This window comes from Nicotiana sylvestris, chromosome 9, assembly GCF_000393655.2.
Source record: "Nicotiana sylvestris chromosome 9, ASM39365v2, whole genome shotgun sequence".
NCBI lineage: Eukaryota > Viridiplantae > Streptophyta > Magnoliopsida > Solanales > Solanaceae > Nicotiana > Nicotiana sylvestris.
In genome coordinates, this window is record NC_091065.1 from 152406588 (window position 1) to 152413766 (window position 7179).

Here is a 7179-nt window from a genome sequence, read left to right on the forward strand (position 1 = left end):
GTATCGCGAACGCGATAAAGACCTGTCCGGTGCTTTAAGAATAGAAGCACAAACGGGAATTGGCAATTATTTCATATTTTACAAATGGAAATTTAATAGATAATAACGGGGAGGGGAAAACATGCGGAGGGGAAATATCAAACCTGAAAATAGTACAGTAAAGAAATGCAGTAAATATCATGCTTTGCACCAACAGAAGTAATAACATAGCAAAACATGTGTACGACATCACCCTTCGTGCTTTTACTCTCGTTCTTACCATAAGAAACAATAGAAACGGCATGGCATCACCCTTTGTCCATTAACTCTCTGATAACATGGCATGGCATCACCCTTCGTGCATTAACACTCACATGATATGGTACGGCATCACCCTTCATGCATTAACACTCACAGGATATGGCACGACATCACCCTTCATGCATTAACACTCGCATGATATGGCACGACATCACCCTTCATGCATTAACACTCACTTACAAAACATTGCACGACATCACCTTTCGTGTTTTACACTCTTCCTCACCCAAACAACAGAACAATAACAACCCGGCAAGGGAAATCATCAATAACCAACCTCGTTTTAAAATGTTAAATTTCACAATATAAATCTCAACTTGAGTCAATACTCAACTAATATCTAATTCCAGGAAAAGCATGATAAGATTTGTTTAACATGAAGAATAACCAGTTTAAGCATGAACAATACGAATAAAGAATACAACTGTCATAAGTATAAGACTCACTCGCATGCTATGACCCAACGACAACGCATAGGTACTCGTCACCTCACCTATACATCGTACTCAACAACCAAACACATAGCAAATAAGGCAACAATACAATTACCTCGATTCCACAGCCGAATTCAAGCCTCAAACACCGTTTTTCCCTTAGTTTCCACCTCCGAACCATCCGTATCTAGTCATAATTAACTTAATAATATCAATTATCGCTAAAAAAATCAATTTCAATGCACAATTACAAGTTTCCCAATATTTTTCAATAAAAGTCAAAAACCGACCCCGGACACATTTGGTCAAAACTCGAGGTTCGGACCAAAACTCATTTACCCATTCATCCCCGAGCCCAAATATGTAATTAGTTTCGGAATCCGACTCCAAATCGAGGTCTAAATTCCAATTATACAAAAATCCCTAATTCTACCCAAACCCCCAATTTCTACCATGAAAACCCTATATTTTAGGTTGAAAATTGATAAAATGTAATGGGCAATTGAAAGAAAGTAGTCTAGAATCATTTACCAACACTTTGGAGAAGAATTTGTGTCTTTAAAATCGCCTCGTATATGATTTAACTGCACAGGTTCATGTTATTGTCGTGTCCTAGCCTTGTCACTACTTTGTCGGGGTTAGGCTCGGCACTTACCAGTACATGGGGTCAATTGTATTGATACTGCACTCTGCACATTCTGTGCAGATTTTTGTACTAGACCTCCTTGATTAGAGTTGGGTTGCTCCCTTCAGTCCATCAGCAGACCCAAGGTAGATCTGTCGGCATTCGCAGACCCTAGAGTCCCCTTCCATTTATCCTAGTCTTCCCTGTTTTCTTTTATTTCGAGAACAGATGTATTTTCTTTAAACTAGTATTTGTAGTGATTCTTAGAAGTTCGTGGATTGTGACACCAGATTTTGGGTAGTCGTGTATTAGTGTTCAGACTATTATAAATTTCCAGACTTCTTTACTTTGTTTCGGTTTAATTATTGTTATTTATTGTTTTGGATAGTAGTTAGCCTATTAGATCTTTTTTTATTGGCTTGCCTAGCATTTTGAAAAGTTAGGCGCCATCACGATCCCGACGGTGGGAAATCCAGGTCGTGACAAGTTGATATCAGAACACTAGGTTGCCTAGGCCTCACAATTCACGAACAAGCTAGGTAAAGTATGAGGGATCAGTACGAAGACATCTATGCTTATCCCCCAGAGAATACAAAGTTTAGGAACAACTTCACTTCTATTCTTCTCTATCGTGCGATTTGATTTCTCAATGCTAATCGAACATTTTACTCTTGTTCTTTCGCAGATGGTGAGAACACATACCGCTTCATTGGCTGATCAGCAGCTCAAGCCCTAGTGGCAGATCCTATGAGGGGCAGAGGACGAGGTCGATGCCGTGCCAGAGGCCGAGGCAGGGGCAAGACTCAGCCTAGATCTCGAGCAGCAGTACCAGCGGTGGAGCCTTAGGTGAGTTTGATGAGGAGGCTTCAGCCCTGACAGTTCCAGTAGGACCAACTCAGGTCCCGGAGGGGTTCATAGCCACCCCAGTGCTTCAGGATGCTTTGGTCCGTCTAGTGGGTCTTATGGAGAGTATAGCTCAGACCGACACATTTTCTTTAGCACCAACCGTCTCTCAGGCTGGGGGAGGAGCACAGACTCCTGCTACCCACACTCCGGAGCAGATGGCTCCTCAGTTTCAGACTTCAGCAGCTCATCCAGTTGGAGTAGTTCAACCAGCTACTGCGGCACAGGCCGCTGGTGGATCAGTCATGTCTTTTGAGGCTTTGTTGAGGTTGTACAAGTTCACCAAGCTTTTCTCAATTCATTACAGTGGGGCAGCTTCTGAGGACCTACAAGATTATCTTAATCACTGCCATGAGGTGTTGCTGAACATGGGGATAGTGGAGACCAATGGGGTCGACTTTGCTGTATTCCAGATGATAGGGTCCGCCAAGAGATGGTGGAATGATTTTGTGTTGACTAGACCAGTTGGGTCGCCTGCCTCAACTTGGGACCAGTTCTCTCAGCTATTTCTCGAGAAGTTCCTTCTTGTTACTCAAAGAGAGGACTATTGCAGGCGGTTCAAGCATCTTCAGTAGGGTTCTATGACTGTCACTCAGTACGAGACTAGGTTTGTTTATTTGGCCCGTCATGCTCTTCTTATACTTCCTACCGAGAGAGAGAGAGAGAGAGAGAGGGTGAGGAGGTTTATTGAGGGACTCGCTCAACCTATCAGATTGCAGATGGCTAAGGAGATAGGGAGCGAGATTTCTTTTCAGGATGCGGCCAATGTGGCCAGACGAGTTGAGGCAGTTTTAGCTCAGGGGAGTTGTCAGCGGTCTGACAAGAGGCCTCGTCATTCTGGTAGGTTTAGTGGTGCCTTATCTGGAGGTAGGGATTCTTTTGGTAGAGGCCATGCTCCCAGGCCGTTTTATTCAGCACTTCAGACTTCTCACAGTGCTTCAGATAGTCGTGGCTCTCATATGCAGTATTCTGATAAGCTACCCTATAGTGCACCACCAGCTCCTATCAGTGCACCTCGGCTCCAGAGTTTTTAGGGTGGTTACCTAGGCTGTCAGGGTCAGTTTCAGGGTCAACATCCGAGGTCTTGTTATACTTGTGGCGATCCAAGGTACATTGCTAGTTATTACCCTCGAGCATCGAACAATTCTCAGCATCAGGGCTCTCATGCCATGGTCCCAGCACTGGGTATTCCACCACCCGCTGAGTCAGGTAGAGGTAGGGGTTAGACATCTATAGGTGGAGGTCGAGGTATTAGAGGTGGGGGTCAAACCGCTAGAGGTGGAGCCCAGCCAGCAGGAGGCCATCCCAGGGATACAGTTCAGAGTGGTATGGCCCAGCCCCGATGTTATGCTTTCCCAGCCAAGCCTGAGGCTGAGGCATCTGATGTCGTTATCACAGGTACGGTTTTAGTTTGCAGTAGGGATGCCTCAATATTATTTGACCCAGGATCTACTTATTCGTATGTATCATTTTACTTTGCTTCACATTTGGTTGTGCCTTGTGATTGTTTGAGTGCTCCCTTGTAGGTGTCCATACCTGTGGGTGATTCTATTATTGTAGATTGTGTCTATCGCTCATGTATGGTTATTATTGGGGGTCTTGAGACCAGTGTAGATCTCCTACTTCTCGATATGGTTGATTTCGGTATTATCCTAAGGATGGATTGGCTGTCACCTTATCATGCTATATTGGACTGTCACGCCAAGACCGTGACCTTAGTCTTGCTGGGGTTGCCTCGATTGGAGTGGAGAAGGACTCCTGGTCATTCTACCAGCAGGGTTATTTCTTATATGAAGGCTCGGCATATGGTCGAGAAGGGGTGTTTGACTTATTTGGCTTATGTTCATGATTCCAGTGAGAGGTTCCTTCCATGGATTCAGTACCAGTCGTTCGTGAGTTTCTAGAGGTATTTTCTGCAGACTGCCACCCGATAGGGATATTGACTTTTGCATTGATTTGTCTCTGGCACTCAGCCCATTTCTATTCCGTCGTACCGTATGGCCCCTCCAGAGTTAAAAAGAATTGAAGGAGCAGTTGCAAGAATTGCTTGATAAGGGCTTCATTAGGCCAGTGTCTCACCTCGGGGTGCGCTAGTGTTGTTTGTAAAGAAAATGCGTGGATCGATGATGATGTGCATAGATTATCAACAGTTGAACAAAGTCACCATCAAGAACAAGTATTCATTGCCGAGGATTGATGACTTATTCGATCAGCTTTAGGGTGCCAAAGTGTTTTCGAAGATTGATTTGAGATCTGGTTACCATCAGTTGAGGATCTGGGCATCCGATGTTCCTAAGACAGCTTTTCGGACTCCGTATGGGCATTGTGAGTTTCTAGTGATGTCATTTGGGCTAACAAATGCCCTAACAACATTTATGGATTTGATGAACCGAGTTTTCAAGCCCTATTTGGATACCTTCGTAATTGTTTTTATTGATGATATCTTGATCTACTCCCGCAGTTGAGAGGAGCATGAGCAGCATCTTCGGATCGATCTTTAGACTCTGAGAGACAGCCAGTTATATGCTAAGTTTTCGAAATGTGAGTTTTGGTTGAGTTCAGTTGCGTTCTTGGGTCACGTTGTATCAGCAGAGGGTATTTAGGTGGATCCTAAGAAAATTGAGGCAGTCAAGGACTGGCCTAGATCCACATCAGCTACAGAGATCCGGAGTTTCTTGGGTTTGGTGGGTTATTACCATCTGTTTGTGGAGGGGGTTTTATCTATAGCAACCCCGATGACCAGGTTGACCCAAAAGGGTGCTCAGTTCAGGTGATCAAACGAGTGTGAGGCGAGCTTTCAGAAGTTCAAGATAGCTTTGACTTCGGCATCGGTGTTGGTATTGCCCACAGGTTCAAGGCCATATACAGTATATTGTGACGCATCTCATATTGGACTTGGTGCAGTATTGATGTAGGGAGTCAAGGTTATTGCATATGCTTCGCGATAGTTGAAGATTCACGAGAAGAATTATCCACTTCATGACTTGAAGCTAGCAGCCATTGTTCACGCGCTGAAAATTTGGAGGCACTATCTATATGGCGTGTCATGTGAGGTTTTCACGGATCATAAGAGTTTGTATTATTTGTTCAAGCAGAAGGAGCGAAATTTGAGGCAGAGGAGGTGGCCAGAGCTATTGAAAGATATGATATCACCATCTTGTATCGTCCCAGAAAGGCCAATGTGGTAGCCGATGCTTTGAGTAGGAAATCAGCTAGTATGGGCAGCCTTACGTATATTCCAGTTGGTGAGAGACCGCTTGCATTAGATGTTCAGGCTTTGGCCAATCAGTTCATGAGGCTGGATGTTTCTGAGCCCATCTGTGTTCTAGCATGTATAATCACTCGGTCTTCCTTATTTGAGCATATCAGGGAGCGGCAGTATGATGATCCTCATTTGCTTGTCCTCAGGGACACAGTGCGGTACGGTGATGGCAAACATGTTACAGTTGGAGATGATGGAGTTTTGAGGATGCAGGGTCATGTTTGTGTGCCTAATATGGATGGGATTCGTGAGTTCATTCTAAAGGAGGCCCACAGTTCCCGATATTCTATTTATTCGGGCACCGCTAAGATATATTAGGACTTGCGGTAGCATTATTGGTGGAGGAGGATGAAGAAAGATATTTTTGCATACTCAGTGTTTGAATTGTCAGTAGGTAAAGTACGAGCATCAGAGACTTGGTTGTTTGTTTCAGAAGATAAAGATTCCTGAGTGGAAGTGGGAGCATATCACCATGGACTTCGTTGTTGGACTCCCCTGGACTCAGAGGAAGTTCGATGTGGTATGGGTTATTGTAGATAGGCTGACTAAGTCAGCGCATTTCATTCATGTGGCAGTTTCCTATTCTTCGGAGCGATTGGTAGAGATTTATATTCGTGTGATCGTTCGTCTCCATGGTGTTCCCGCGTCTATCATTTCTGATCAATGTACGCAGTTTACCTCGCATTTCTGGAGGGCAATACAGCGTGAGTTGGGTACGCGGGTCGAGTTGAGCATAATATTTCATCCTCAAATAGACGGGCAGTCTGAGCGTACTATTCAGATTTTGGAGGATATGCTCCGTGCCTGTGTTATTGACTTTGGAGGTTCTTAGGATCAGTTCTTGCCGTTAGTGGAGTTTGCCTACAACAACAGTTATTAGTCGAGCATCTAGATGGCTCCCTATAAGGCGTTGTATGGTAGACGATGTCGATCACCAATTGGATGGTTTGAGCCGGGAGAGGCTCGATTATTAGGTACAAATTTAGTACATGATGCCTTGGATAAGGTTAAGATCATTCAGGATAGACTTCGTATAGCTCAGTCCAGGTAAAAGAGTTATGCCGACCATAAGGTCCGTGATATGGCATTCATGGTCGGAGAGAGAGTGCTGCTTCGAGTATTACCCATGAAGGGGATGATGTGGTTTGAGAAGAAGGGCAAGTTAAGCCCTAGGTTCATCGGGCCTTTCGAGATCCTTGATCGTGTAGGAGAGGTGGCCTATAGACTTGCGTTGCCACCAGGCTTATCAGCGGTATATCCAGTGTTTAATATGTCCATGCTTCGGAAGTGTCACGGCTATCCATCTCATGTGTTAGACTTCAGCACTGTCCAGTTGGACAAGGATTTGACCTACGAGGAGGAGCCGATAGCTATTCTAGACCGGCATATTCGTCAGTTGAGGTCGAAGAGTTATCCTTTGGTTCGTGTGTAGTGGATAGGTCAGCCTGTTGAGGCAGCTACCTGGGAGTCCGAGTTCGTTATGCGAGGAAGATATCCCCATCTTTTCCTTAGCTCAGGTACTTTTCTATGTCCGTTCGAGGATGAACGGTTATGTTAGAGGTGGAGAATGTGATGACCCAAAAGGTCATCTCGTGTTTTAGAACCCAATTTGGGGTTTCGAGGCCTTCCAAACCTCATCTTATTTCTCCTCAATT